This window comes from Pristis pectinata, chromosome 5, assembly GCF_009764475.1.
Source record: "Pristis pectinata isolate sPriPec2 chromosome 5, sPriPec2.1.pri, whole genome shotgun sequence".
NCBI lineage: Eukaryota > Metazoa > Chordata > Chondrichthyes > Rhinopristiformes > Pristidae > Pristis > Pristis pectinata.
Window position 1 is genome coordinate 98171421 of NC_067409.1, and position 25964 is coordinate 98197384.

Consider the following 25964-nt stretch of genomic DNA (forward strand, 5'->3'; position numbering starts at 1 on the left):
TAGCCTCTTTTTTGTGATTGGCAGTTGTGTTTCTGGATTCCAGCCATCAATTCACACAGATGCCCGTTCAGAACAGATTCTAAAATGTATCCTCTAATGCTCATAGCTCGAATGTATTACGGCAGCAGTTACATAATGTACTGTTTCTGATACTCCGTTCCGTTGAAGTCAATGTGCCAGTTCATGCTGGACCCAGTCTGCTGCCTGCTTTGCTGTCTGTTGTACCAGCCCAGCTGCACATCTTTTCTGAATGTGAACTAGCGAAGAGACTTCCTCCAAGGTGGAGCAGGCTCTGAGTGATCTTGGCCCTCTGCTGACAAAGGCTTTTGAACTGTTTTTAAATGTCACCAGTGGTCAGGGACATTAAAACAAAAGTATTTGAATATATTTATATAATAAAAACAAAAATACTTTATTTTTTAAAATTGAAAACATGAAAAAATACACTTAGTTAAAAGCGTGAAAGTAATTCACTTAACCCACACTTCCTTTTATCTGCAGGATCCATGAACCCATTTACTTGAACAGAGTTGCCTTCCAAACACCAACCAGCCCTTGCAGAAAGCTCGTAGGCAAGAATGGTCCAGCCTTCCTCACCAGCCCATTAGGGCTCTGTTGCTGGCCTCAGTGCTGAGTCCAGCCACAGAGCTGGAGGTCAGCTGTGCCGGCCTGGCAAGCGCAGAAGCTCAAAGCGAGCTGAGCCTTGAATGGCTGACGGCCTGCAATTCCCCACAGAACTGTTGGCAGTCAGTCAGCTTGATTTGGTCCATTGAATCAAAATCTGGAAACTCGGTGAAATGTGCAGCCACTACGATATTGCATGTTTAGCACTAGTGACAGGGGACAGATTTTTCTACTACCAGACACCGTCTGTGCTTCATGAAAACTAAACATAAGTGACTTCACTTTCACCCCACAAAGGTATGGTATCACTCTGCAGTGAAATATCCCCGGTTCTATCACACATCGTTTTAACAATAATCTTACTGTGAATTGTACAATTCTCAAACAAATCATGCCATGAAACAACAACAAGGAATCAATGAGTTGGAGAAGCAGGATGTTCCAGTGTGAAATGGAGAAATAAACATCTTGTTGATCAATACACAACGCTAATGATTTTCAGAAATAGAAAATTAAAAGCAGAAGTTTGCTTTTAAGCATTATTGTCCATTTATATCAATTCCAACCAGAAAATGTAAAGGAGCTATTTTCATCCAAATTATTTTAAATGGAAATAGCTTTTTTTTTCCCACAAGGAATCTATTCTGACCGTCTGATTATCACTTTGCCTTTCTTAGACAGTTCCTCAGGGTCAAGGATGAATTGCTTCCTCTCCAGTTCTGTACATTCTGAGTTGATTGATGAGGACAATGTGGGAACCCCAGACTCTTCCACAGAGTTGCATGGTGGACCAGGCGGGTGGTAGTGTGTGAGGTGGTGCGCTCCTTCTGTCATTTACCTGGGGTTTTGATGTGCTCCTGATGCATGGACTTGAGATTTTCAACACCATCCTGAATGCTCCTTCTCAGTTCTGAGCAGGCATGGGCAAGGCATGGATCCATGTTTCTCCCATCATTTACCAATTGCCTTTGCGTTTAGCTCCATTAGGTGAGGCCACCTTATGCCTGCGGAAGAGCTGGAGCAAATTTTGGTGCAGCCTGCTTAGTGAAGGACATAGCACTGGAAACAACTGTTGCCACAGAGATCAGGTGTGAGGTGCAAACCTAGTAGGCTCATTAGTAAAAACATTTTTTAAACTGGCATCCTGCTGCAAAACGAAGCTCTCACTACAGCCCAGTGTACTAAACTGTAAGCACGAAAACACATTTCTGTTCAGGAACTGCAATCCATTTTAGGTGGAAAATACCCCATCGTTTGTGTAGATGAAATTTGCTAATTCTTTCCTCAAATTCACTATCCTGTCATATGGACTTCTGTGGGTTTTCACATTTAATTTAATGAGGCATTTCCTTGTGACATAGAAGGCCATTCAGCCCACCAAATCTATGCCAGATTACAGAGAAATCCTATCCCTCCACTAATTTACCCCTCACATTGCCATCAATTCCCCACAGATCCTCCACTCACCTACACACTGGAGGCAATTTACAGCAGTCAATTAACCAAGCAACCCACAGATCTTTGGGATGTGGAAGAAATCCCGAACACCTGGAGGGAACCCACCGCGGTCACAGGGAGCATGTGGAAACTTGACTCAAAGACAGTGGTGGAGGCTCAGAATTGATCAAGGGTCACAGGTGCTGTAAGGCAGCATCTCTGCTGGCTGCACCACTGTCTTGTCCCACGTTCTTCATCACGGGGTATATGGACTCAATAATGCAAGTGTCCAATGTCTTCTGTATCTCCAGATGATAATCTCCCTCACAAAACTTGTGGAACACATGGACGTGACAAATTTTTGCGGAGCACAGATGTGAGGTCAGGGGAAGATCAGGGTTAGTGGACATTGTGCTGCCATGCTATAATCCAGTGTGGCAGTGTAAATCCCAGAATAGTGTTAGGCTGGGGGACATGTACATGCAAATACAACTTCCACTGGGTTATGTCAGTTAAACCTGTCACTCATGGAGCTTTGTACATCTTCAGAGCAGATCGTCTACCACAAAAGTATAAAGCTTAACCCAATAAAGGAAAATAGACGCTAAAAGGAGTTAAAATAAATTATATTAGCACATACTTCCTACACAAATAACAAGACTCTTGGAGTAACTGGATTTTTGCAGATCTTTAGGTTGTGAATTACCATAAATTCAGATTTTCAAACTGAACTAAAGCTGGATCACTTGAAAACTGGATTGGTACAACAGGAATTCTTCCAAATTAAATCCTCCATTTTAAGACAGTTTCCACATCATTTGACTTTTTACTGCCTCATTAATAAAATCCTTCTGAAAACATCATGTTATAATTACTCAGAAATCAAAATAACTTGATGTCTGTATTCTATGGTTCACTAATCTGTTTATGTCAACATTTCAAAGCACAGCCTGGGACATCAAACAAATCTAGACCTACTTTATGAGCAGAAGTGCTGATCCAACTAGGATAAACATTCCCAATGAGATAGTCTAATTAGTTAAGTAAATCAGCCATTATCATCAGTTTAGCTGGCAGGTCAAGTTTTGTGTGAATGCTGGAAAGTTGTTTTATACCCAATAAGGTTTCCAAGGATTAGATAAGGTCTGGGTACTGCAGATAGAGATTGTGAACTTTTAGTTTCACATCTGGAAAAACCCCTGCTCCAAACTGACAACATTACATCATTCATGATTAGCCCGCACTCCCCCTCCCCCTTTTTACAATCAATCACGATTTCAGCTTCCTGATTCTGCTTTCTTATTGCATTTCGTTATCCACACACTTTGCAAATTATTCTTCTAGACTTTGTGTGTGGAAGGTTTTAGTTAAGTGTAAAACAGTGAGCAGTTGATAAGATTGATGTCACTTTCAAAGACAATTAGAAAGAGAAGTTTAGTTAAAGCTGACTGAAAGTTATGTCCTGTTTATTTTCTGGTTTTATCCTATATATTTCCAATTTGTTTCCTGTTTTTTTCCTATATATCTCCATTTCTATTTCTAATCCTAGATTTCCTGAAGCTTTTTTGAATCATTTCTTAGATTGCGAAATGCCTTGATCAGATGCCTCGATAATGCTTGGGACAAAACTGAAATGAAGTCCATTTTATGGAGAAACATCTAACCCATACACAACACATTTCCCTTCATAAACTTACCTAGTGTGAGAATCAGGCCACAACCAATTCTAATTGTTGATCTCCAACACGCCCACAATATTGAATAACCAGATGCAATATATTTCAAAATGCAGCCTCATGCCTTCCGGTTAATGTCAGACTATACAGTTTTCCAGGTTCAATAATGGAATTTGAAATGCAAGTTATTCCTATTGATCCCCACCAGTTCACAGGAGAAAAGTGCAGGAACCCAGAAAAATAAGTAATTTCTCAAGTAGGTGAAATTGTATTTGCTCTGGAAGGAAATCAATAGAGCTTTGGAAAACAGAATTCCCCTTACGAACCCAACTGAACTCTGTGAAAGACCCTGAATGATTAATGTTAATTATTCAGAAAAGAGCATATGTGTTGAATTCTTATTGGGGACCACCCGGAAAATATTACATTGAGATTACAAAGATTAGTGTTTTAGGGGAAATGGTCTCTTGCAGTAAACTGTTCCTTAATGAATCTTAAACCTTTGATCAGGAAATAGTGAAATAGGAGTAAAATAACACAAAACCTAGGACATAAATACTCAAACTTGCAGTCAGTTATTTGGCTGTGACTTTGAATGAGAGAAGGAAATGGGTAAAGGTTCACCCTCAGCCACAAGAATTAGACACACACAATATTCATTAGCAGCTGTGTTTTGTATTCTGTTTCCAGAATTAATCTCTGTTGACTTCAGTGGAACTCCAAGCTGCAATGTTGCAGACCTACCACTAAATTGTAAGTTTAGCACATGTGACTAAAGGCTTACTTTTGTATAGTGCCTTTCACAATCACAGGATGTCCCAAAGTGCGTTACAGCAAATGAAGTAATTTTAAAGTGTAGTTCCTACTACAATGTGGAAAATATTGTGGTCAGTGTTTGTAAAGCAACCTCTCCAAAAAAGCAATATCATAAAAGTGAACTTGAGTGTTCAGCTACTTCACAGTATCCCAATGCAACCTAGAAATCTGTTTTCTTCCAGCATGGTACAAGATTTGAAGGTGGATACGATAGGGTCCTTTAAGAGGCGTTTGGATAGGTACATGGAGCTTAGAAAAATAGAGGGCTATGGGTAAGCCTAGTTAATTTCTAAGGTAGGGGCATGTTCGGCACAGCTTTGTGGGCTGAAGGGCCTGAATTGTGCTGTAGGTTTTCTATGTTCTAAATGGGTGAAGATGCAATGGTGCCATGGGAGCAAGAGAAAATAGGATGTAATGGTTGTAAGCAGCTTCACCTGGTTTATTAAGACAAGCAGGAAGATGATCAATTTGGAGGACAGAGGACTAGGAGGGCTGAGTTGGAGATTGAGTTTAAAAGGTACAGTGGAAAAGAGAGAGAACAGGGAGATTGGAGAGAAAATGAGTGAGGCTTTGTGGGACAGTTGCAAAGATGCCAAATGAGGAATAGGGCAAGGAGAAGGCCCAGTAGAGTGAGGCTTCGCTGTGTGATTCAGAGAGAGTGGGTGTGGCACCATTAGGTTAGACAGATGATGGTAGTGTAGTGCAGCAGCTTTGGTATGGAGTAAGGTTGCCACCTGTCAGCAGGTTCAAGTCCTAGCCAGGATGTCAATACAATCATCCAAACCTGAGAAGGACACAGGAGCATTATCAAACGATCATGACTGAAAGGTTGCTTAAAGACATAAATTTTAAGGATCATAGTAAAGGGGGAAAGAAAGCCCAAGAGGTGAAGAGGATATGGGGGGTGAAATTCCAAAGCCTAGAGCCTTGGCAGCCTAAAGCAGGGCCACCAATGCTGGAGCAATTCAATTCAGGATTTTCTGAAAGCCGCAATTAGATAAGTGGAGAGACTAGGGAATTTTGGAGCTAGGAGAGACAGAACGAAGCAATAATGAGGAAGGATATGAAAATAAGGACAAGATGTTTAAACTTCAGTCAGGCAAACACACACACACACACACACACACACTTTCTTGAAATGTGATGTAGGGTGTTGAAGGGTTTGTTTTGCATTTTGTGCACACATTCCTTTTTTCCAATTTTATAGACAACACCCAAGAGCCACAGAATGTCAGCACAAGCCCACGGGGCTCTGCATCATGTGCACCATCTGTTGCAAGCACCATCTCAGCTACAGCAGTCCCCAAGGAATCAGCATTGAGTGAGGGCTTCACTGCAGTTTATAAATCATACCCCACACATCCATAAATTAATCACCCTGTGTGAGAATCCAGCACCAGTCCAGGTCCAATGCGGGCCAGTGAAAGCCTTTCCGTCTCTCAAGGACATGCAGAGAGTGCACATTCACTTCTTCCCATGGAAAACGTTGGTAGAAGCAGCAGGAAATAAGCAGGGCCCACCAGCTGCCACAGTAGAGGGTGGAAGCAGTTTAAGATTAAACAGATGCATATAATACATACTAATCACACAAAGCATAATCATTGGGACAAAGCAAAAACTGCAAAACTTCAGTGCAGGGTAGTAAGAACTGAAAACATTGTGGGCATACTCAGCAGGTCAGGCAGCATCTGTGGAGAAACTGTTAACATTTCAGGTCAATGAGATTTGAACAGGAAATAGGCAAGTGTGTAGGTTTCATTTTACTTGATCTTTGACCAGAGAATTTCTTTATGCTGGTATAGAATACAACATCAGTATTCAAAGGAAGTCAAAATCTGGAGGTGCTGGAAGTCTGAAATCAAAACAAAAAAAATGCTGGAAATACTTGGCTGGTTTGGCAGCATCTGTGGAAGGAGAAACAGAGTAAACGTTTCAAGTCAAAATACTTTTTATCAGAACTCAAAGCTGCTGATGTTTTACACTATTTTCAGTTTTTACATCAGAGTGCAAAGGACAGCAGTGGACAATGGCTGAGCTAAAGCAGAGGACACTGATTTGCATTTCTTGGGATGAGGAGAGATCATTAAACCTCTCTTTCTATACCTTACTGTAGTCATGGCTGGGACAAACCTCCTCAGTTGGCAGCTGGTATATTGTGAAGTGGTGATGAATGTAGCAGAAGATGATGATTTTGGAGACAATGATGAAACCATGGTATAAGGCACCCCTCGCTTCTCAAGTTTTCTGGAGTAAAAACAGAAAATGCTGGCGATACTCAGGAGGACAAGAGGCATCAATGGGAAGAGAAACAGTTAACACTTCAAGTCAAAGATGCTCCGTCAGAACTGAGAAAAAAATTAGTTTAAGTAGCGGAGAAGGTTGGGGAGGGTGATGGGTGGAACAAAGGGAAGTATTTGGGACGTCTGTTTTAAATGTTGTGGTGTGATCTGAGTAACAGGATGTCCTTTGTAACATCTCCTGTCTAGTGCTGTCCCAAACGAGTGAAGGAATGCCACTAATTTGAACCTTGGTTATAGGAAAAGCACCCATGCAAGTTGCCTTCAGTTGAACTGTGAAACCACTTTCAACTTACGACATAATACCCACTTCAAGGGACCATGAAAATGGCATGTGTTATTTTCCCAAACTTTTATCATTTTGCCATGGAAAATATGGGGCAGCTAAGGCCTGCTGTTGCTAATATTCTGTAGGAAAGTAACTGCAAAAACATTCCATTTATAACTCATTTGACAGGTCTCTGGGCACAAGATAGTTCTACGTGAAAGGAGATGTGGTTGAAGTAGGAGGTGGCCTTAATCATCAATGGTTAAGAGTTAAGGGGTCAAAGTTATGAGATAAAATGGCAGAAAGCTGAGCACTGGCATAGACCGGAGGGCCCATTCCTCTGCTGCGTACATGAGTCAAAACTGCAGTAATTTGCATTTATGTGGTAGCAATACATGCTGAGATGTGTAACCATTATCAATAGATTTTTGACACTAAGCCACATAAAGACAGAAGCTTGCTCAAAGAAGTAGGCTTTAAGGAGTGCCATAAAGAAGAAAGGACAGAGAAGTGGGGAGGTTTCGGGGAATGAAATTCAGAGCTTAGAACGCAGGCACTGAAGGCACGGTCTCAAATATTGGAGTGATTAGATTCTGAGATGATAAAGGAATTAGAAGAATGCAGAGATCTCAGAGGGTTGTAAAATCTGGAGGAGATTGCAAAGATAGGGAGGACTGAGGGCATGAAGAGTTTGAAAACAAAACTGAGAAATTTTAAATTGAGGTGCTGTTGGAGCAGGAGATATTGTGGATCAATGGCAAGGATTTAATATACCTACCAATGCCCTGGATGAGCACAGTTTTATGTACCTGTTATATGTAGTGTGTACTTGTAGTTGCCCTTATAGCAGATGGCAGAAATCTCCAAGCTGCCACTAGCCTGCAGAGACTGTTACCCTTGCTAATTGCTTCGTAGGTCACAAACACCTGCAAATGTAGTTTTTACCATATGGCAAGTGCAGAATGTCCATTTATGATGCCAACTGATCTCCCTGGCATTCCTGATTTAATCCCCTCACACTCAACCATTAAGACCTGCATAGGGCTGCTGTAAAAACAAATGTCATACCCTTCTTGTAAAATTGCTGTTGGAAGATAATGAAATTAAAACAGACAATGCTGGAAGCAGTCAGCAGACCAAACTGAATCTTTGGAGAGCAAAACGGATTTAACATTTCAGATTGGTGAGCTTTCATCAGAACATTCCCGAGCTGCTAATGTTAGCAACTTTTTTCTGTTCTTATTTCTAATTTTTGATCCAGCATAATCAAAGACCCCACCCACCCGGGACATTCTCTCTTCCCTCCTCTTCCATCGGGTAGAAGATAGAGGAGCCTGAGGGCACGTACCACCAGACTTAAGGACAGCTTCTACCCCACTGTGATAAGACTATTGAACGGTTCCCTTATCCAATGAGATGGACTATGACCTCACGATATACCTTGTTGTGACCTTGCACCTTATTGCACTGCACTTTCTCTGTAGCTGTGACACTTTACTCTGTTCCGTTATTGTGTTTACCTGTACTACATCAATGCATTCTGTACTAACTCAATGTAACTGCACTGTGTAATGAATTGACCTATACGATCGGTTTGTAAGACAAGCTTTTCACTGTACCTCGATACAAGTGACAATAATAAACCAATACCAATACCAATTTCGTTCTTAACCTGTAATACAATAGCAACTGTGTGGTAGTCCACTTCCAAATTTTTGCTGGCCCTGACTACAGTTGTATTCTGGGTGTAGCAATTGTAGCCTGAGACAATTTCTACCCCTCATTGTTTCCCTTTTGTTGTAAATAAGGATCTTGAAGAACTTTCTCCTTCACTTGCTGCTGGGTTTTGTTACTCTGTTTCAATGGTTAACCTTTGAGAGTTTTCATAACCTGCTTGGATGGTTGAGATGTGACTTAATTGTCCTGTTTAAAGTGATAAAGTGAGTCCATAGATTAGTTACTGAGTAGCTGTTCCCATGAGTAGGAGATTCCAGAAAATGAAGGTTGTGATCTCTATATAGAGCATGGTCATAAAATTGTGTCATAAGCAAGTATTTTGTTTCCTGCAAAGGTTGATGGAAATCTGGAACCTACTCCTTCAAAACACTGTGCTGTTACAAAACTGCAGCAAATAGTGTTTTGTTAGGTCAAGATATGAATCAAAGCCAGGTTCATGGAATGGGGAGGGGGAAGCAAATTAGTCAAGGTCAAAATGAAGAGCAGAACAACCTCAAAAGATAGAATGGCCTCCTCATGTTGGGTCACCTGACAAATGGGTGACAGAATAGATGGAGGGACCATCACGCGTTTCCTATTGAATCTGCTTTCATTGATGGGAATCAGACAGCAGAAAGTGCTACTGCATGTTACTGGAGTGAGGGTCCAGGATCTTTATAGAGGAGGGAATAAGGAATAGGTTTCTTGTCACCATTGCAAGATCCCAAGATTCAGTCTGCTTGGTTGCAATCAAAGTCTAGGGGAGCAGCAACAATGAAACAACGGGGTTGAATGTCCATTTTTGGACCAGTCAATTTTTCCTGAAAATATAATGTTAATGGGAGAACTAAATTATCCAGATTGGTTGCCAGGTCAACCTCAGAGTGAAGGGCACTTGACCAGGGTACTAACAGCAAGAGTGGACTATAAGCATTTGAAGTAGATCATATAGCCAAATCCTTGAAATTGAGCCTTTTAGTTCTTACTGTCGATAACAGAAAATAACCTGGTCACCAGGTACTGCAACTCAATGCAAGTGTGGCCCAAACCTCACAACTGCAATCACCTGAGATCGTTTCCACCATCTATTGCTGAAACATGGTGTGAGTTTGCAGTACCTCGATGTGTACACCTCCAGAAAAACAGGGAATAATGTACCCATTCTGGCCCCTCTTCTGATGACTGGTAACCTTTGTGTGTGGCTGCATCAAGCTATGCATAGATTCTGGTAATGCAAACAGCAAGGATCACAACATATAGAGATTCTCTCAGTCCCCAGTTTGAAGGATGGGGCTGGCCATGTTGCCTCAGAATGTTCCTCTTAGTTGGACTACTCCACGTCGTCTCCCCTGTCTACAGCACCTGATCCAGGAGGGCACACTTGATCACAAATCCATCAGAGCCCTGCAGGAAGAGGAAATGGTGAATCTGGTGGGAGAGGTTCCCAAGCAGAGTGTCAAGCTCAGTTGGCAGAATACCTCTTCATCAAAACTTTCAAACAACTATCAAGACCTTGCTTTGTTGGAGTTGTAAAAGGCCCTTGGCATTGGATCTTTCATATGTGATCAGCATTATGTCCATGCAGAATGCTGCCCTCACGATGGTAGTGGTAGAAATGAGATCATTGGCCATCTAACTAGTGAATATACCTTTACCAGTAGGGTCTGGGAGAAGACACTGTGGTATTAGATGAGGGTCATCCCAAAGAACTGCATGACACAGGATTCAGTACTGCACGGACTGTTGTCAGGGGCATAGAGTGAAACAAATGGCAGCCTGTGCTGGAAAGATGCCTTCTGGTCTGTCCAAAACTCACTGTTTCCTTGAGTAAGGCGTTATGCTCAAGTACTTCAAACTGGCTTGGTCTAAGGTGCGGGACCATGCACTAAGGGACATGTTGGGGGTGGGTGCAGCTACTGCCAAGACTTTACAAAGACAGGCCACAGTTCCGGCCCTTCTGCCTCTGCACACAAATTAATTGCAATTTCTATTAAAACGCCATAAACTATTTGCTTTAAGTTTGTAAGAGACTGATAACTGATGATATGCTAATGTTAAGCAACTGGAATAAAATGTTCTGTATTACGTACTTTAGAATTTTTATGGATAAAACATATTTAGAAATACAATTTTAAAATATCAAACGTTTCTGAATATTAGCCTTCAAAAAGTAGCAGTGCAGGGAGGTGATGTAAGGACGAGAGGCATAAGGTTCCTTTTATATTTTAGTGAGGCATGGGAAATGAGAGCAAGGAGATTATGCTAGAGTGCTTAAAAAGAGATTGCTAGACCAGCAGGAAAATACTTTGAACAGTTCTGGTCATAGGAAGGATGTGTTAACACTTAAGATTTGCTTGGATGTTGCCAGGATTGTAGAGTTTAACAAGGAGAAGAGATTAAATTGGCTGGTGTTGATTTACTTGGAACAGAGAAAGCAGAAGGACATTTATGGGGTGTTGAAATGATGAGGGGTCCAGACAGAGACAATAGGAAGGGTCTATTTAGCTAACACTTGTCAATAGCCATGGGGCCTGTTTCCATCCTCTCTGACTTTAACAACCAGCAGCATGGATTTAAAGTAATTGGTTGATAGATTAGTGGGAGTTGAGGAGTATTTTAATTGCACACAGAGAGAGGTAAGCATTGGGAATTTAAGGCATAAACCTTGAGAACATAAACAAGTGGTTGAATATGCACAGCATGACTTAACCTACAGATATATGACCCAGAAATGGAAAGTTGGATCAGGATGGGTAACTCCTGTTTGGTGCTGGGTTGAATATCCCTTCCTTTGCTGTAGATTTCTCTGATTCCAAATGCACTGGTGCAAAACTCCACCATCACGATGGAAGTGGCAATCTGCTTATTTTAGATCTGTCAATAACTTCATCAAAGCAGGCAGGGAAGTTTCACTCCATAAAAGCCAAAGGATATGTTTGAAATGTGCTCAATCATGCACTGTAATAATTTTTAAAGCATAAAGATTGAAAGCACAAAAGAAATTGAGGAGCAGAGCGGCTCAATTTTTTGAAAATTAAACAGCTGCATAACTTTGCATCTCTTATCTACCTGCTGATCCTTTTAAATAATGTTTAAACATTAAGTGCTGATGACATCAGTAGAGAGCACTGCCCGAGAAGAGATGCTGAGCTTGATCTTGGGAGACAGCTGAATTGGCAGATGCAAAGATGAAGCCGAAACCTTCTTGTCTTTGTGATTATATCTCTATTGACGTTAATTCAGCCTCACCGCACACTCAGCAAGCACTCTGAGCCAGTTGCATGGCGATGGGCATTTGTCTTCACTGCTTAAAGGAATGTTTGCTACAAATAATTAATCAGAATTTAGGAGAGTAAAGGGTTGAAAGGGTAGCCAAATTTAAGGTTAATTAGTTTATCTATTTCATTCTAAAATAGCACCTTTGAGCGGCAAACTTTGCACAATGACTGATATTTCTATTTTATCTTTCTATTCTTCAGCAATAGATTTAGCTAAGGAGTCATAATTCTGTAATATATTAAAATGGTATATTAAACTGACGCACCAATGCTTGGTGACAGGTTTCTGCAGATGAAGCCCTTGCATGTATCTCTCACACCATCTTCAAGCAAAGCAAAGAGCAACCTTGTATAAACCTGCCGGGCTCACAACTACAAACCAGTTGAGGGACGATTTGGTGTTTGAAACAGACCAACCATACTGGTTGGAAGAGACAGGATTGGAACGTGCAGTCAACCTACCTTTCCAGAGTCTGGAGTATCCCACACACCTACCAGAGCCACCTTTCAAACGGTGAGCTTGTTGATAATCTGGCATGAACAGTTAGGGTCAATAAACTTATATTTGAACTCTGTGGTAGACTTCTGATGAAAGGTTGTTGACCCAAAGAGTTGAACTTGTTTCTTTGTAGATTCTGGTCGACGTGCTGGATATCTCCAGCAACTGCTTTTGAATCCAAAGAATGGTCATTTTTATAAGACTGAAATACAAAAGGGTAGAAGTCACATTCCAACTGTACAAAGCCCTGGTTAAACCACTTCTTCAGTCCTGTGAACAATTCAGGATGAATAAATTGGCCTGGGATGGAGTGCAGTGTAGACTTGCCAGAATGATACCTAGTCTTTGTGGATAAACTTAGGAAGAGAGATTTCACAAATGAGGATTGTATTCCATGCAACATAGGAGAATGAAGGATAATTTGATTGAAATGTTCAAGATGCTAAGGGAGGGCTCGGAGAATAGACAGGGAAAAACTATTTTTTCTGGTTGAAATGTCTAAGCATAGTCTAGAAAATAAAGTCAGGCCTTTCGGGTACACTGTTCCTGCACCCAGGGAGTGATCGGTATTTAGAACTCTCTTCTATAAATGGCGTTTGATGCTGTTTCAGTTGTTAAAATTAAATCTGATGGATGATTTTCTTATTTACAGAAGTGTAAAGGACATTATAAAAAGGTGGGTACATGGAGCTGGTCACAGATCAGCCATGATCTCACTGAACTGCAGAGCAGAGGAGCTAAATTACCTCACCCGCTCCTACATTTCCTTGTTCCTGTGGATCCAAAATAGATAAACACAGCCCAAGAGCCCCCTATTAAGGACAAGCAATCATCAATAAACCCAGGTGGTGAGGTACAATGCTTCGTTTCAGTAGCACGATCATTCATACAACATTAAGGATTAGAGCCAATATAGGTTTCAGGGAATTGTCATTATAGAAGCATATGCAACAGGAATACAATAATCTGAGAGCTGTATACAATGGATGGATATTATCATTTGGGAGGGTTGTAGGCTTAAGAGAGAGGAGCTATGTTGTGGTATGGAGATAACCCAGGTTCACCTGGAGTTGAAACTGGCGATCATAGCTCTGTCACACCTGGACAACTAATCCAATGTTCTCCTAACTTGTACCCTCCGTAAACCTGAGCTCATCAAAACTTCTAGTGGCTCTATCTTAACTCAGGCCAAGCCTGACGCAACTGTTGTTTCCTCCCGTGCTGACCTACATTGAGTTCCAGTTTGACTTGGGCCCATTATGAAAAAGTTCATTCTTTTTGTTTTCCAGATTTCTCCACGACCTCATTTCTTCCTTGTGACCACCCCCAAATCTGTTGTCTTCTAAGATCTCTGTGCTCTACCATTCGAGGTCCAGGATTTTCCACATTAAATCTTCTACCTTTCTTTCTTTCTCTTCTTTTCTCCTTTAAGATTTTCTGTAAAGTCGATCTCTTTAAAAATCTAAAATCTCCTTCTGGTCTCAAATATTGTTTGTGAATGTGCCTTGCTGCAGTTTACAGTGTTGAAGATGCAATGTTAATGTAAATTGTTTGATGCAGAGTGAGCCTAATGCTGGAGTAGATTAGGTAAGAGGTAAATGTTGAAGATAGGTGGGAACTATAGTGAGATGACAGTGCGCTGGAAAGACGCAAAGGCTTTTGTTGTAGATGAGTGACCTGAGTGAAAATGAAAATGGATGGTTAGGGGAACGGTGAGCGTAATTTGATTGGAATATTAGAAAGCTCATTGTGCAGAGTACAATAGCTTTTCATAAACTGCTGGGCAAGCAGGCTGACATTTATCATTATTTTACTGCATGGCAATCAGAAACAGTATTGAACTAAGTAAGCTTTCATCTTCAGAGAATTGGTGGAGAATTCAACTCTCGAGGAGTATATGCAGCACTGGCAATTCCATACTAGGAGTTTTGAAGCCCCTGCAAAATTGAAACTCATGCCTTTCATGTGGTTCCTGCACCAGACCTCCTCCTGTGGTGGATCTTGTGGCCTTAGCAAGATTTCTGTGAGGAATTCTTGTTAAACGAGAAAATCGTGCCCCGATATTTTCTATGAAACCAGAATTGCTTCATAAATTCAAGTCAGGTATTGCTACTGCAGAAGCTATTTAACTGCATTCTTGGAATAACTATGATGAGCACAGATGTAAAAGGCATAAACACCAAATGAGCTTCTCCTGTGTCTCCTATACACCTGGTCAGATTTTCAGTTCTAATGAAATCAACAAAACTGCATATTGAGAGTGGCATGGGTAGATGGGTGTGCGATAGTGTAGCCACTATTTTGCCATATTGAAAATAATATTTAGCCCGCACAGTTCAATTTTTATTCCAATTTATCACATCACAAGCTTCCAAAGAGCTTTACAGCACATGTACTTTATAATGAATAATTATTGTTGCATTATGAAATACATCAAGTCATGTTTATTGTCATATGCACAAGTACATGTATGCACAGGTGCAATGAAAAACTTACTTGCAGCAGCATCATAGGCACATGGCATTAGAGACACAACATTCAAAAGAAAAACATAAACATAAATTATACAAAAATTGTACAAGAAAGAACACAATTAGAACAAAACCAAATCTATTGTCGTGCAAAGTGGTCAAAGTTGTAATAGTGTTACTATACAAAGTACTGATTAGGATTGTGCAGGTTGGTTCAAGAAGTGAATGGTTCAGAAGAAGTAGCTGTTCTTGAACCTGGTGGTGTGGGACTTCAAGCTTCTGTACCTCTTGCCCGCTGGTAGCTGCAGGAAGACAACATGGCCTGGAGTCTTTGATGATTAATGCTGCTAATTTACATGGGTGATAACTTGCATACAGCAAACTACCATAAATAGTAATATGACCATTCTATTGTCTGTGACAGTGGGTGAGGAATTAATATTGGCCTGGGAACTGGGGATAATTCTTCTAATCCTCATTGATAAGTAGTACCATGGGAAGTTTAATGACTGTGGTTTAACTCTCACCTAGAGTGCAGCATTCCCTCACTGTTGCAGTGGAGTATTCAGCTATATTTTTGAGCTCAAGCCTCTGAAGTGAGACTTGAACCCACAACTTACTGAGTCAGAGGCAAGAGTGTTACTCACTTGAACCATGACTGGCAACTGCCATTAGTAATCTACTTGAGCTTCACTTTTAGTTTAATATGTCACTCTAACATGTTCAGTTTTTCTTACTACCTTGCACAGGTATCAATCATTCTCAGATTTCTTTTGAAACATGACATGAATCGCTACTCAAGATACAAAAGCACTGTGCTAGCACTGGCATGGAGAGGGAGTCAAAGTGTGACTGTACTCTCAGGTGAAATCTAACAGACTTTAAATATTTTCAATACATTGTGTCTCCTGCAATCTGGTCAAGAGCTGCCCATTGAGAAATCTTGGTCTCCTGATGAATTGTGAAGATAAAACAGTTACCAGCTCCCTTTGACTGCCATAGGCTGCCTGTGTTCCAGTATAAAGCCATTGATGTGGCTGAAGATAGAGCAGAACATTGACAGCACCCAGTGCTGTGTGAAGATCCCTTTTGTGAAGCACAATCAAGCCAAATAGCATGGAATTGTTTTTGACTTGAGCTTGAGGTTATTGTAGATATGAAGTCATTAAACTTTAAATACACAGCCTGGAACCTGTAAGGATAACAGAACAGACTTGAGGACTAATGTTTCAGACATAAGGTATGTGAAAGGAGCCACAGATGGTCCAGTCACACTCTTTCTGTGATTTTTTTCCTTCCTGCCATGTTACTGATACCTCTTTGGCTCTTTCTCTCTTTGGAGTAAATTTGGAGGTGGACTGTAGACCTGTTAATTCTATTTATATTAATCTCCAAGAGACACCAGAAACCTTAGAACATGAGTATACCCCCTGTCATTGACTAATAGAAGCTAATATGTGTGCTTACAGCACATAACATAGACATAAGATCTTTATTGGTCACATGTACATCGAAACACACAGTGAAAAGCATCTTTTGTATAGAGTGTTCTGGGGGCAGCCCGCAAGTGTCGCCACACTTCCGGCGCCAACATAGCATGCCCACAACTTCCTAACCTGTACGTCTTTGGAATGTGGGAGGAAACCGGAGCGCCCAGAGGAAACCCACGCAAACACAGAGAGAATGTACAAACTCCTTACAGACAGTAGCCGAAATTGAACCTGGGTCGCTGGTGCTGTAATAGCGTTATGCTAACCGCTACACTGCCGTGCGACATTATATCATCTGCATGTGTGATTTACTTATATATTTCCATACACCCATAAAACAAGAATCCCTGATCACTGGCCAGCTCTAATTGCTTTTGTGTGGCTGATTTTTTACCTCTGTTGCTCTCCATCTGTCCCATGTCCCCAGTATCTCTCTTTCTGACTCTCCCTCTCTGCTGGGTTCCTGACTGCTCTCTGCTGTCCCCCATTCCCACAATCCTGATCTGCCTCTGGCTCCCCCTCTGTGTCCCTCATTTTTCTCTCTGTCTCTCCCTCCACCATTTCCCTCATCTCTCTGTTGCTCTGCTTCTATTCTGTGTTGCTGATTTTTGTCTCTGTTTCTTCCTCTCCCAGTGTCCCTGATCTCTCTTTGGCCCTCCTTCATCCCTGTCCCCGATCTGTCTCATACTCCATCTGACCTGTGTCCTCATTCTCTTTCTCAGAGTTATTTCACCAATGATTATATGATTTTCTCTTTACTTGGAATACCAAATATTGGTCAATTTTGTGCCATTAACTTGGCAACAAGAAACTGTGTTGAGAAGTCCAAAGTGTTTTACTGTAGGGCCTTTGCAATTGGTGTTTAGAGTCGACATTGATGCAGTCACAGAAAACGCTAGAAATACCCAGCAAATCAGACGGCATCTATGAAGAGAGAAACAAAGATCTTGTAGTCACTGTGCCAAGAATTTCCAATTTCCAAACATCAATTTCATTTTATTGTCAGTAATAGGAGATCAATGACAGCCAGCAACAGCAGGCTGAGCAAACAACCATATTAAAAAAATTATCACGCATTACCACATCTGAAAACAAAGAGCTCTGATTTTTAACTAAATTATAAATTATTTACAAAGGAGGCAATAAAGATGTGGGGTTAGAATAGTAGAAGACGTGTAGTAAATTTTGAAAGGATAAGAAGAAAAATTTTATCATTTTTAAATGGAATTTTGAAATAATTATGATGAGGGGGAAAGATGTTCAGGGTTAGAGAGGTTACTCAGCAGTATGAAAGAAGCCTTTAAAGGCTCAGTTGCATGTCAGTCAAGGAGGTATAATATTTTCAATGACCTTTGCTGCCAGAATAGCTTTCTAAAAAAAAAATTGATAGCCTCATTAGTTCAATAATTGCTAATTATTTCCATTTATAAAGATTGCAACAGATCAGCCTTTGAAGGAGTGGGCTGGTAGTGGTGGCATCTTTCGGAGTACTGCTTTTAACTGCAAATATTCACTCTTTAAAAGTTGCTGCCTGATTCCTTTGTTATAAGGTGAGCAGCGATAGTGTCACCATTGTCACCCCCAGGAAATTCCACACCATTAAATTTGCAAGTAGATTTGACAGGCCCCAGCACCTCCATTTCTCCAGGCAGTTCTGCTTTCCCTAAATTCAGTGGAAGGGATCTGAGTATAATACAGGGAACATTGCTGTACTTTTCTTTTGTTTGCTAATGTAAGGAAATATGTTTCTCAGAAAAAAAGGAGCTTGTATTGAATTGGATGAATATGCATTGGTATATCTGTGGGGCTCAGGTATAATACTGGGAAACTATGTATACACTACTTGACCTTAAATGCATTTGATGCCGATAGCAGGCAACAAATAAAGAATTTGTTATTTTCTGAATCAGTCAAAAACAATCCTACTACACATTCAGCTGAAAAAGTTACTCAGGACTTATCGGTTGATTTACACTAACACTGTCACATAGAGATGCCGCACAATCTTACTCTGGGATGCTAAAATAAAAAAACAAAAAATGTTGGCACTACTCAGCAGTTTGGATCGTATCTGTGGAGAAAGAAACAGAATTTATGTTTCAGGTTGAGGACCAGAACTGGGGGAAATCAAGAAAACTAGTGTGTTTACAAATGTAGAGAATAACAGGAATTATTGGTGATGGAGATCAACCGTCACGATTTACAGTGGGATCTTGATCAGCTGGGTAAGAGGGCCAAGGAATGGCAAATGGAGTTTAATGTGGATAAGTGCAAGGTGTTGCAATTTGGGAAGACAAATGAGGGTAGGACTTCCACAGTGAATGGTGGGGCCCTGGTAGAGTGTTGTAGAACAGAGGGACTAGGAGCACAAATACATAGTTCCCTGAAAGTGGCATCACAGGTAGACAGGGTGGTGAAGAAGGCTTTTGCCACGCTGGCCTTCATCAGTTAGGGCAGTGAGTATAGAAGTTGGGATGTTATGTTGCAGTTGTACAAGACGTTGGTGAAGCCACATTTGGGATATTGTGTTTGGTTTTGGTCACTCTGCTTTCGGAAAGATGCCACTAAGCTGGAAAGAGTGCCAAGGAGATTTACAGGGATATTGCTGGGACTTGAGGGACTGAGTTCTGGAAAGAGGTTGAGCAGATTAGGACTTTTTCCATTGGAGTATAGGAGAATGAGGGGTGATCTTCTAGAGGTGTATAAAATTATGTGGGGGACAGATAGGGTCAATGCACACATTCTCTTTCCCAAGGTTGGGGAATCAAGAAATAGAGGGCAGAGGATTCAGGTGAGAGGGGAGAGATTTAATAGGAACCTGAGGGACAGGTACTTGGATAGGAAAGGTTTAGAGGAACATGGAACTTCCCAAATTTCAAGTATTTGCACTTTTACATTAAATCCAATGATGGGAATATATATATCACCCAGGGTAATAAGACTATTGAATGGTTCCCTTATACGATGGGATGGATTCTCGACCTCACAATCTTCCTTGTTTGACCTTGCACATTATTGTCTACCTGCACTGCACTTCCCTGTAGCTGTGACACTTTGTACTGTTATTGTTTTTACCCTGTACTACCTCAGTGCACTGTGTAATGAATTGATCTGTACAAACAGTATGCAAAACAAGTTTCTCACTGTACCTCGGTACAAGTGACAATAATAAACCAATACCAATACCAAGAGGTCAGAGTGGGATGGAGAATTAAAGTGGCGGGGAAAGGCTGGAAGCTTACAGTCACCTTGTGGACAGGGCTGCTAGTCCCAGACACTAATAGCTGAGGATGTGTGAGCATCCTCTGAATCGGTTAGACCAGAGGGACGGCAGTAAGATTAGATAATTGGCTCAGGATACTTGTTGGCTTCTGATCTGTTATGTTCTGTCAGTTTGAGAGTGGATTTGGTCTGTACTAAAGAGCAGAGAAACTGGAAAGATGTTTAAATGAGGAATCTCTGAGGGACATGCTGCAGTCTTTATTTGAATGGCTTCTTTCCATTGGTGTGGGATGGGAAATCTATATTAGCTCTGTGAGGGTTTTGTCTTGACCCAATCTGTGGTTAATTACTAAACCAATGGAAATTAAAGTTTGGTCTTTGAGAGCCATCTAGTGGTTAAATCTGTTCAGATCACCCAAAGGTACCAAATCAAATTGAGCTTCCATTACCCTGCCAAAAATTCAGAAACATGCTGTTGAAAATGTATTGGCAGATGCAACACAAATGTTTACAAAGTTAAACCCAAGTTTTAATTTGGTGAAGAAATGGAAAATATTCTCCACTCAAACCAGCTCAGTGCAATAGATTTCCATTTCCGTGGCACCATTAATGACATCCCAAAATGCCTTGCAGCCAGTGAAGTACTTTTTTAAGTGTAGTCACCGTTGTGATATAGAGTTACGGCAGCCAACCTGTCCACATAAAGCTTCCACAATGGCAACAAAATAAACGACTTGACAATCAATTTTTTATTGGTTGAGTAATAAATGTTGGCTAGAACATTTGGAAGTACTCCACGGGTTTTAATTGAACTATTACCTTGGGGTCTTATATAACCATCTAATAGAGAAGATGGCTTGATTTTCACCTAAATGATGGTACCTCCCTCACCACTGCACTGGGCGCTTCAACCTAGATTTTAGTCTCAGATCTCTGGGGTGCAAACTGAACTCATAATCTTCCGTTCCAGAGGTGAGAGTGCTGCCTATTAACTTGTGGCTGACACCAAGCAGAAAGTGTTGTTGAATTAAGCCAAGTGGTTACAGCACATTACCTCTGACATAAATGTAATGACTGAATTGAGTCCAGTTCACCTCGGCTGGAGCTACATTGTAAACAACACTAGGTCTTCTATGTTCCTCTATTCTTTTGTTTAAGCATCAGAAAAAACACAATGTGGCTCAGTATCAATGCTATTCCTGAAAGACAAAGAAATACTAAAATTCTTTGATGTGAAGATAGGTTGCTGCAACAGATTTTGTGTGATTATTTTTATTGGGTAAAGCTCCCCTGGTGTGTTATTTCACCACAATGTTTCACACATTATATTAAATTACTTCTCTGGTGTTTCAGTGCAATAGAGAATTCACACCAGGGCCCTAACCAATGTGCTAAAAAATGTATTGAAGTTAAAAGGCAACTTTTGTATTTTGTCACAGGGTAATTTAAAAATGTTATTTAGAATTCCAAAAACATTATTTCACATTAAATGGCATGTTAATCAATACTACACATTTCCCAAATACATTTGTGCTTTAGTCTTAGATTGAGTCAAGCATTCAAAAAGTACTTTGATGGGAATTTATCAAGCTGCCAGCTCCTTCGTTGTCAATGAATGTTTCATACCTCAAGGGGCAGCTTTGCTTAATTTGAAATCTTGTAATAATAATAGAACTCAATTTTGTTTCTTTAATTTTTAATTTAAAGGTATATGGAGCCCACATACTTGGCGGGGCACAAATATGCATATCAAACTCTGCTTTTGAAGCAGAGCACAGCCAAAACATTTTTGTTTATTATTTGTTGAGATATGCACATTGCTGACAACACCAGCATTTATTGTCCACCCCCAATTGCCCTTCAGAAGGTGTTGACGAGCTGCTTTCCTTCTGGTGAAAGTACTCCCACAGTGCTTTTGGGTAGGGAGTTCCAGGATTTATATACAGAAACAATAAAGGACTGGTGATATATTTCCAAATCAGGATGGTGTGGAAGGAAGCTGCAAGTGGTGATTTTTCCCATGTGCACACTGCCCTTATCCTTCTCAGTGATAGATGTCACGTTTTTAGGAGGTACTGCTGGCGTATGCTAGGCAATTAACAGCAGTATATCTGGGTCTCTGCAGCCACTACATGCTATACGTAAAAGGGAATGAACACATAGAGGATGGCCCAGGTATCAATCAAGTGGGTGATTTGATTTGTCTTGGATGGTGTTTAAGATTCTTGAGAATCGTTGGAACTGCGATCATCCAGGCATCTGTCGCACTCCTAGCTTGTGCCTTCGGTAGACAGTAGAAAGGTTTTAGTGTATATCTCACCTTCACAGGTTGCAACTAAGGATGAATTTCTATCAAGTCTAACTGAAAAGAAAAAGTACTAGTGTACAATAAATGAAAATAGCAATATAGGTTATTACGGTCATGGAAAGGAAAAATTGTACTTTGGCTCATTTCTGGAGGAACAGAATTGAAAAGTTATCTTAAAGTTGTAAAGAAACTTAGCAAGATGATACAGTAGATATATCAACGGTTCTGGTCTTTGTATCGCCGAAAAGACGTAGAAGCTTTGGAGGAGAAGTACAACAGATGTTCAGGAAAGGAATTGGAAACGATAAGTTATGTATTGAACAAACTGGGAGTCTTTCCTCTACAAAAGAGAAGCCAGGAGGATGACTGGATTGATATTTTTTAAAATGATGTAAGGATTTGACAGGGTAGATGTAAGGAAGATGTTTCCATTTGATGGAGGAGACCATCAATACAATACAGCCATTAATAAATCAAGTGAAAGATTCAGGAGCATTGTCCTGATGTGTGTGAATTATGATATATCGGTCACATTAATCTGAAGACTGATAGTCCAATTCGGTCACATCAGGAGAATCAGTGTTAATGAGCTCAATCATTACTTGAATTGAGTCAAGTGTTGTATCCTGACATAGGGATACCTTTCGTAGAGGCTTATCGCTGGGAAGCTGAGTTGCTTACCTGAAGGTGGAGTTCAGGGTGGAACACCAGCAGTCATGCCCAGATGTTGGTGAGCAGAGGACTGCAGCAAGACCCATATTTGCGGCCCCCAGCTCCCATGACAAGCTAGCTGCTCCAACAAATTATTGCCTGCCGAAAAAAATGAATAGCAATAACCTCCATTTGCCTCCCTGCAAACTCTATCAACCTTGCACCTTTAAGAGATCTCCGCCCTCTTACTGGTCTCTTCATCATCGCCAAACTTAAATGATCCACCATTAGCAGCTAAGGTCCTTAGCTCTGGAATTCCTTCCCAAAATCTGCTCTTTAAAACCTACCTCTTTGACCAAAAGCTTAGGTTATCAGTTGTAATATCTCTTTATGTGACTATGACAGATTTTGTTTGATAATCTCCTGTTAAGAGCCTTTGAATGATCTGCCTCGATTTAGAATGATGATGGAAGTGCAATATAAAGGTGAGTTGTTGTTGTCCTGGGTCAATCAGCCCAAGGCTCAATGTGAAAGAGGTCTAGTCTGCTGGCACTTCTCTCTGGTAGGTGAGCGATCCAGTCCTACATATTCATTTATCCACCTCAAAAAAAAGTCTGTTCAAAACCATTCTGGTGCCTTAATCTGGCAGTGTAGGTGAATCAGAATAGAAAAGCAATTACAGGACGACACTATCACTGCAGGCAACTACAAGGTAATAGGAGTTGGATGAATCATGATGGACCTGTACTCGTACAACACCGATAGTGTGGCAGCAAAGAAGCACCTTCATTATAACATAAGCTCTAAGGAGCCAAGTGTCATAACGAGGTGTGATCTCCACAGCATATCCAGATCAGGATGAAACAGGAATCAAGGTCTGAATAATAATAGAAAATTGCTTTGCAGCATGAAGTGTTATAAACAGGGCCAGGTGCAATTTTTATTTTGCACTTACTGACACCAGGGAAAGCATGAAAGCAGAGGATCTTTTTCAGCTGGCTTGTAAAACGCCACCTGGTAATTTAACAGTCTTGCTCCCTGTTCTCAAATATGTGGTGGCAACTCCCTGCAGACTGGCCAGAGTGTGGCCACTGAAGATCGTGTTAGGAGCTTGCCATTGCTTGGAAACTGCGCTCTTTCTGTGGGCAGAGGTGTGAATATCAAATGCTGACAAGGATAATTCACACACTGCAACTTGTACTATCACCATGCACTTGTCTTAGTTGGAGTATGCTCAGGCAAGGTACTACAGATACTGAAAATTCAGAATAAAATCAAGAAATGCAGGTCAGGCAGTTTCTATGGAGAGAAAAATGGAGTTGGCGTGGCAAATCGATGATCCTTAGTTGGAACTGGAAAAAAGAATGACTTGCAGTGGTCAGATAGGTGCAGCAACGAATGCTTAACACATGGTAAACCAAAAAAGGCAAAAAATTCTACCCTGGCATGCTGTGAGGAACTCAAAAGGTCTGTGCTGAAGCAATAAACGATCTGCTGGAAGAACTCAGCAGGACAAGCAGAATCTGTGGGAGGAAAGGAATTGTCAATGTTTCGGGTCAAAACCCTACATCAGGACTGCTGAACTTTTCAAACAATTTTTAAGTAGAAAGGAAATACTGAAGAATGTGTTTAAACAAACTCAAGCTTTTCTCTGGACCCTTGCCATATGGCAATGTCACCAAAGATTTGTATGTCAACGCATAAGTATTGAAGATGGTGCCAGGCTGGCGAGTCCTGTCCTCAAAAGTGGTAAACATCAGGAATAAAGTCTATTACCCAGATTTTCAGAATAGTGATAAACGTGGACCTTTTCCCTATCAATCATTTCTTGTTGAGCGAATGACAGGACACTAAACTTCCCTGTATGGGACAATTCATGGTACAATTAAAGATGGAGGCAAGGCGGGGCGGTGGGGGCGGTTGCATTAGTCAAAGAGTCGTGTGCAATTTTTGGATTATTCAATGAACAATGCTCAGGGAAGACTTCAGCAATTTGCAGAGAGTTGTGGATAGAACACTTCAACTTCAGTGATGGATGGAGCAAATTATATCCAAAATTATTAGTAGTTAATTCATGAGTAAAATTTAAATTTAAAGGGGTAACTTTTGCAAGGGAAGGATGGACAGAATTGATCACCTGGACCGAGTTGGAGAAAAATATGAGTGAAAATTATCAGTATGGTTAAGGATTAGGACTGTGTAAGTACAATAGTTTGCAGTACTTAGTCTTTAGTAATTTCATATAACATCTTATGTCCTGTTATTTATAGTATTCATATCTATTATTTCATTTGTATTAATTCCTCAGTTTTAATAAACTCTGGGTTTACTGCTCTTGTGAATCTGGACAGATTGAGGCTAAACTCAGGATAGGTGCAAGGGACAACTGCCTACAACCTTTCAGCCAGAAAATTCTTTTAGAGATATAGTTACTCTTGTTCTGCAGGAAACAGAACAGCCTATATAAAAACATATATGCAAAAAGGATTCAAAAACAAGAATTTGATAAAGGCCGGTAAACTACTTTTAATAGTGAGGAACAAATATTGACTATGATACCAGGGGTAACAGATGGCTCTCATCCTCCAAAATTATGGCATTTATTGTTTATGTCTACCTGAGAGAGCATATAGGGGTCTTAGTTTAAATGACAGCAGCTCAGACTGTGCAACACTCTCCCGGCACAGGACAGAGGGATCTTCTGAGGATGTTGTTCTCATCATAACTGAGAAACAAGTGCACTGCAAAATGACCCATCAAAGGTTAAAGATGTAAGTGGTTTTAAGCACAGAGAGAGGAGAGGATAAAACAAAAGGGATGGGTGGTTGGCAGGAGAGATTAAATGACAAATGGTTTTTCATGCAATCTATTTTCTGAGTGTATCTGTGCAGAATAATGTCCATAATACATTCAAATTGGTCACTTATTCCATTGTAAAATCCTCTGCTGGCTTTCAAGTAGAGATTCTAATTTTGAAATGCCCATTGTATTAATGATACATTATATGGGACATCAGTTGGTGGCACTTAAATCAGATTTTCCAAGTTAATCTGATCACAGACTAGCCATGTTCCTAATGTGTGCTTTGAGATTCTGAAGTAAAATTGAGCTTCCTTTCACTGGGGCCACAGTAATCCCTGTCAAACCTTTCTGATGCTTCCTCAGTCCCTTGTTCCTTGGCCTCTTGAGCTTTTGGTCAACCTTCCACCCT

At 40.7% G+C, this 25964-nt stretch overlaps 1 protein-coding gene across 3 annotated transcripts in view; it reads left to right on the top strand.

Moving 5' to 3' along the window:
* LOC127570372 (cadherin-6-like) overlaps nucleotides 1-25964 on the top strand; it is a 219161-nt gene that overhangs the window by 168401 nt on the left and 24796 nt on the right. The gene's annotated exons all lie outside the window — the stretch shown is intronic.